General features: G+C 54.2%; 1 long non-coding RNA gene across 1 annotated transcript; it reads left to right on the top strand.

The window, feature by feature from the left end:
* The first annotated feature begins 351 nt into the window (after positions 1-351).
* Positions 352-4,380, top strand: LOC112673011 (uncharacterized). Its single transcript, XR_003144643.3, has 3 exons — positions 352-717; positions 1,453-2,336; positions 2,585-4,380. It is a non-coding gene; the product is annotated as an uncharacterized LOC112673011 (long non-coding RNA).
* The last annotated feature ends 2,591 nt before the right edge of the window (positions 4,381-6,971 follow it).

Genomic DNA, 6,971 nt, shown 5'->3' with positions numbered 1-6,971 from the left:
CAGAATTTTCTGAGGGAAACAAGCCATCCCAGTAGGAACTTCGAAGGGGCCCCGACAACTCCAGGCGGCCACCCGGCGGGCAGTGGTCGGTGCCAAAGCAGGGCACGTGGCTGGAGCAGCCTCCCTGTATGGGGCCATTTGGCTGGAGCCCAGCACCGGAGAGCCGGTCCAGACCCAGTGACCAACCGGCCCCCCCACCCCGCACTGGCCCCCCACAGCTTCTGCCTCCAGGTCTCGGGCCTCGAGGCCTCAGCCACTGAGCCTGGCACTTCACCCACAGGCTGGGACTGTGGCTTCTGGAAACAGGTCCGGGGAGGCCAAAGCTACACTTACGGATCCTGAGCACTTGACATTGGCTTCGTTCCGGCTTCTGCTGAAATCTTCCGTGTGCAGAAGGATTTCAGTGCGGCTGCGATGGAGCAATTTCCTCATCTACAGAAAAAGACAATGTATGTAAATAAAGCTCCTAGGACGTTGCCAGGCAAAAACCAATCAGGCAGGAACCTGGGCCTGCTGATATTTTCACGGATTAAGTCTCTAATCATCAAACCATCGAGGAGAGGGACAAAGCAAGAGGGAAATCCCGATCTTTTCTCCTGGGGGTGCTAGCAGGGCCAGGTGCCTGTCCCTTCTTCCTGCCCCCTCCCCTTGTACGTCTGACCCGCCGATCCCTCCAGCCAGGCACCTGCTAGAAACCCAGGGAGGGATACCAACTCGGTAAGAGCAATTTCCATATAACATTCTCTTCTTTTCAAGGGCCCCCTTTCAGGTTGCAGCGGGGGTGGCCACAAAATGCGCCTCGAGCATCCTTGAAGGAAGGCTTGGCACAGGCAGGGAAGGAAGTGTGGCTCCCGGTCCAGCAAGGAGCGGCCTAGCTTTTGGGGCAGCCCTGCATCCAGGACGGAGCCAGGTGGGGTCTGGTGGCCCGGCCACTTGGGCCAGCTTGTCACTCATCCTCTTTCCTCCGCCGCCCTACGCAGGGCTGAGCCCTCATCAACATCAGGCACCTCACCCTCCCTTCTGGAGAATCCACCCTCCTCTCCGCGCTGCCGTCCCAGCCCTGCCCTGTGACTGGGGAGCCCCCCACCCTCCCTTCTCTCTGCCCCCCTGCATGGGGCCCCAGTCCGGTGCACATCCTACCTGAAGGCGCCTCTCTTTTCGGTCCCCTTCTCCTTTCCAGACCTCTTAATTTCCGGCTGCTGGCTGTCTGAGGGATTGTTTACCACCATAAACCACAATACAATTCCATAAATACGTTATTTATCCTTCCCATTATTATTCCCCATTATTTATTTCTGAAACTCTATTATTAAATCTGTAAAGTGCTCGGTGATACACTGGCAATGAAAGACACTATATAAAGGCGAGTTTATTATTATTATTACTCCGTGATTAAAACAAGGAAGAAAAATGAACCGCATTAAATCAACCCGGATTCCCTTTCGCCTGCAGGGGCCCCTGCTTTCAGGTGAAGGACGGGGCCCCCGGGACCTGGGCCCGGTGAAGGCTGTCTCCTGCAGGCTGGCTGCTCTCCCGGCGCCTTTCAGAGCCGCTGTCGGTGACACTTGGGAGAACCACAGATTTGCAGGAGGCTCCGTCGCCGGCTGGAGTTTGTTCTGGGCAAAGCGAAAGCGATTCCGTTTGCAATCTTACTTTTCACCATCAGTCACTGCCGGTGACATGAAGAGGTAATAGAAGTGCCCAGGAATCCTGCATTTTATTTCCACTCGGCAGCATTTCTCTTGCAGGGGAAACATAAATTCAGCCAATTTTTGTGCAGATTTTGCAAAATCAGTCTCTCTCCTTCTAGCTCTGTGTGTGTGTGTGTGTGTGTGTGTGTGTGTACTCAACGCAGGGACCAAGGGGTGGTTCTGCCCTGCGGTGGAAGGTGGCCTCACAGAGGAAGCTTCATCCCGGGAGGGGGACGGGAAGGGCACGGGAAGTCCAGTGGACACACCTGGCCAGTGCACAGGTGTCACGAGTCAGGGAGCTGCATCACCTGGCCACTTGCAGCCTTTAGTGCAATGATTCTCCAGGTGTGTGCTCCCCAGAAGCAGCCGCAGCAGCATCACCTGGGAGCCCGTTAGGCCTGCAAATTCTCAGGCTCCATCCCAGACCAGCTGAACCCAGAAACTCTGGGGGTGGGGTCCAGGGATCCATTTGAACAAATCTTCCAGGTGATTCCGAGGCCGTCCAGAGTGGGAGAATCAGTACTTAACACCTGGAACTCAAAGAGCCATCCAGCAACGGCCTCCGGGAGCTCGTTAGAAATGCAGAATCACAAGCCTCCCGCCAGACCTGCTGGATCCAAACCCACATTTCCTCAGGCTTTCCAGGTGATTCTTCCAGCCGTCACAGTTTCCGAAGCTCAACCTTCGTATTTTGGCCACTCTGTCCAGCTCTGGTGGACAGGGTGGGGCAGGGGAGCTCTTGAGCATGGAAGCAATTGACTGGAGCTGGGGGCGGGGTGGGGACACCAGTGACTTTTAGAGATGGAGGGTCTGGGGCAACTGGAGTTGGGCATCGGGGGGTTAATTAGAAAGGCACAAACAATTGAATCTGACTCGAACTTTTCCCGTGTCAGAGTTAAGGCAGAAATCGTCTCACCAGGCTCAACCTGGATGTCTGACTCCTTAGGAACCAAACTGACATCTTGTCATCGTTGTCAAACCTTTATGACATCCCCACCAAGAGAGAGCACAGGAGAGCGTACGATTTGATTATTTTGTGATGGCCTTCAGATAATTTTATATACTCCGGGATGTCACCAAATCAAGCCTACTCGTCGCCAGGTTGGGATCTGTTGCTATGGAAACCATGAGAGCTGAGACTGGGATTTCGGACCTTGTTCCCAACTCTGACCTACCATGTGACTCGATGCAAGTCACCCCACTTTTCTGTGGCCGACTCCCACTTCTGACAACAGGAGCTTGTGAACCTCTGCTCACTCGGCGTGCTGACGGGGAAGAAGGGGCCATCTTGCTGACATCACTGGCTCCCACTTTTTAATGTCCTGTCCCAGCCCGGGGATTGTCACTTAATCCTCTCCTGCCCAGTGAGATCATCAGAAGAACAGAGGGACAGAGAGATTGGGAAATATGTGTAAAACCCTGCAGCTCCTAAGGGCCAGAGCTTTTTCAAAACCCATCATCATCCATAACTTGGTTGGATGACCATCATTCTGTCCTATCTCTCAGTTTGCCTGGGTCTGAAATGGCAAGAAGGATGCCACTTTAGTTTCAGAGCAAAGGAGCAGCAAGTGCAAAGGCCCAGCACCAGGACCAGACTTAGTGGTCCCTGCTGACCAGACTTGGGTTAGTTATTCCTCCTATAAACCCCTTAGTATGTGATGTATACTTTTATTATACCCAATGATAAGCTTTTTCATTGTTTGCTTTTTTTTCCCCTCCCGGGTTTGTCCTAATAATGAGAATTCACAATTTTTAGGGACTTCCAGCCTCAGGGAAGAAGGGACCTCCTCCCAACTATCACCCCCCTCTTCTCTGTCTGATGTCTGGCTACGGCCAACTGGTGTGGCAGTGGCCAGTGGCCTTTCTGGTTCACCAGTCCCTGAGCATCCCTGGTTGTCAACCCCTGTGAAAGTCACGCTGCCTCTACCCACAGATGCAAGAGCTGGCTGGGTGGACATGAGGACGTGACTCAAAGTTTGCTTGGCAACTCTCTGCCTGAGCACGAACTATTAGCAGTGGTGACACAGGATGAAAGAGCCGTGATGAATGGGGCCTCGAAATTACCTCGGGGATGACACTGCTTGATTAAGCTAAGTACTCTCCGTGGCACCTCTGCTGGCAATTGCTCATTTATTTATCTTAGAAGAAGAACTGAGTTTTGCACCTAGACACTTCTTCATCAACTCCCACTCAGGCCAGACTGGACACAGCGGTCCAGGGACGCAAACTTTCATTACCTGGGGAACAACCGCCTGACCCCACACCATTCCCTCCCTCCCTCAGTCAGGGACCAGGGAAGTTCCATGTCACAGGCCTTTGACATTTTTCCCCCTTCCACAGAAGCGCATCCTCCATGCAGCATGAGCGCCCCAGCAGCCACAGGACTGGGCTCCGAGCATCACTGCCAAGGTAGCTCAGAGGACCTGGGCCCCCCACCCAGGACATGAGACACCCCCCAGAGGAGTTTCCTGGGACAAGGCTGAGTGGACCTTCATACTCGCAGGGAGCTGGAATAGAATAGGGCTGAGAAACGACAGCTCTCAGCCGCCTGCATCCAGAAGGCTGAACAGAGCCCAGAAGAGAATTTCTGGAGAGACTCACAGCTCCCTGGTAGGTGCAGCTGTTTCCTCATCTGGATCCTGAAGGATGAAACCACCAGCTACCATCACTGAGGACAGAGCTTGGGCCAGCCACGGCACCCTTCAGATGCAGCACCCTCCACCCCCACACCTAACCCGGAAGGTGTCCACATCCCCCCCCCCCCCCCCCCCCCCGGTCTGCTTGGCCTCTTCTCTGCTGAAGTCAGAGGAGCTAATTGCTAGAAGGGCATTTTTAGATCACGTAGCCACATTTCCCAAACAAAGGAGGGAAGTGACTTGCTGGAGCTCCTGCTGGCTCATGCCAAACCCCAATTAGAATTTGACACTGTCTACTGAAGAGCTGGGTCCAAACCAACGAACCGCAGTGAGAGGCAGGATCCTCCTGCCCACCCCGGAGAGGCCCTGCTGAGAAACCAGCCCCAGGAAGCAGCACCCTAGGAGCAGATGGGTGTGTGGGTGTGTACATGTGCTTATCTGTTCATTCATTTGTTCCACAGCTGTTTGTGTCCTACTATGTGCCAGACACCAATAGGCAGGGGTATACTTTGTACCCTGGAAGGGTTAACAGGCTAAATGGCCTGCTCTGTGCTGAAATTAAAGCCCATGAAGGGCCAGGAGGGCCTCAGAAAAGACCCAAGAGGCCCCCAAGTGTTGGTTGAATGAATGGACAGATGGACAGCATAAGAGAAGCAGCCCGAGCACGAGAGCCAGTAACATCTGGGAGGGGACTTGCCTGCAAACTAGGTCCCCTGCGGTTTCCGACCTAAATGACCAGCCTTGTGGTCCATCTCTTTGCGCTCCTTCTTTTCTGAAGCTGGACTTGGATTTCTGGGCATTTGGTTTCCTGACTACCTGAGGGCCAGGGGGGCCCTCCCATCAGCCCCACTGGGGAGCCTGCTGTGATCTGTCATCTGCTCCGCTTGGCACATCGTCGACGCAACTCCAGGCTCACCGAGGGGGTCATTTATTTCCTCCCTGGAAGCATCTGGGTTGTCGGAGGAAGCAGTGAGTTATGAGGCCAGAGGAACCTCAGTTTCTCTCAGGCCATATTTCAACCTGGGCAGTCCCGGAGCAGGTTGCCACGCAGCTGCCAGGCTATTCCCCGGCCCCGATGGGCCACCTCTGCCAAGAGGGACAGGGAGCCGGGCTGGAACCCCAGGGAAGGGGGGTCCTCTGGAGCCTGATCTTTGATCCATTCCCCGGGGAAGCACGGGCGTCTGAGCAACAGGTGATCGGCCCCATAATTCAGGTTTCTGGCCTCTGTTGGACCCTCTCCTGCTGGGACCTGGGACCTTGTGGATAAGCAGGCTCGGGGGTGGGAAATGTCTCTCCTGTCCAGGCCTCTTTGAGGGAGAAGCATCTGGAAAGGGTGAGTCCGGACCCCAAGGACCCTATCAAGTCTCCTCACCTCGGGGCCGCTGTGCCCGTCCGTCCTCACCCACTTCCTCTCCCCCAAATTCAGACCCCCTTGCTGACTAACTCCAATGAGTAAAAATAGCCAGGTGGTTCCAACCCTTTGAGAGGCAACTACATAATGACGGAGCGACTTGGTGCAGCAGTAACAAATTGTCCGTATTATAGCACTTTACATCTTGATATCCATTCTCCTCAACGGGCTTATCTGTAAACCCACTGAATTCACACCGGGACGCTAAGAAAAGAGCTGTCATATAATAGATGGGGGCTCCCGGAAAATGAACATTTACAAATGGCTGTAGCATTTACTTAAAATGTCATGCCAATTGCTTGCTGTTGTCTTTATGCAGCGAGATTGATTTTACTGCTCCTTCGAGTCCTCAGCCTTGATGGGTAGTTTTTAATGCAGCAGGGAGACGCTTTTTGTATTTAATCTATAAATAAAGCATGCAAAGGCATGGGCTCTTTAAGGGGCAGCCTTGGGAGCCGGCCAAGCCTCTCTTTCCCGGATCCTCCTCTTTTTTCTCCTCCTCCTCCTCCTCCTCCTCCTCCTCCTCCTCCTCCTCCTCCTCCTCCTCCTCCTCCTCCTCCCTCTGGGAGAAGTTGGGCCTGGGCAGGGTCTGAGCTGATCTTATTCATGTATTCAAATGTATGCAGATGTATGTATTTTGTTTAACAAGCTAATTCATTTGCCGGGCCAGGCAGTTAGGGGTTTTCACAGCGTAATACCCACACTTGATTCAGCCTTCCACACCCGATTATGCCCTGGGGTTTTACTTGGAGAGAGTTTATAGAGTTGCAGCCTGCCGCGGGGTGGAGGCAGGGCAGCTTGCTTCTTGCACAAAATGACTGCGAGGTCTCCTCAAGATAACACCAAGGGCTTTGCCCAGCCTGTCCCGTTGCCCTAGAAGCTCCGGGAAGCCAGCCTGCAGTTGACAATACTCGGGATGTTCACCTCTCTCCTTGGCCCTCCCTCCCCACCAACGGACCACGTTTTCCTCCCTTATCCCTAAAAAGTGACCTCCGACCATCCCTTGGCTAGCAGCCCCACATGGGAGACACAACCCCTCACCTGTCCCCAGACCCGGTGTGGTGTCCCCTGTAGAATGCAGCCCCTCCCCGCCCCCAGGCCCCATGTCCTGGGTCCCCTTCTCCTTGAGGAAGCAGAAAGGTAGAGCTGGGGAGGGAGGGAGGGACGGACGGACGGAGAGTTCTCCCTCTTTTCTTGCCAGGAAGACTCTCCGCAGTGTTTAGAGGCCCTGAT

This window comes from Canis lupus, chromosome 9 (genome assembly GCF_003254725.2).
Source record: "Canis lupus dingo isolate Sandy chromosome 9, ASM325472v2, whole genome shotgun sequence".
In the NCBI taxonomy this organism is placed as follows: Eukaryota; Metazoa; Chordata; class Mammalia; order Carnivora; family Canidae; genus Canis; species Canis lupus.
Note: the sequence above shows the minus strand (reverse complement) of the source record. Positions and strands in the feature narration are given on the sequence as shown.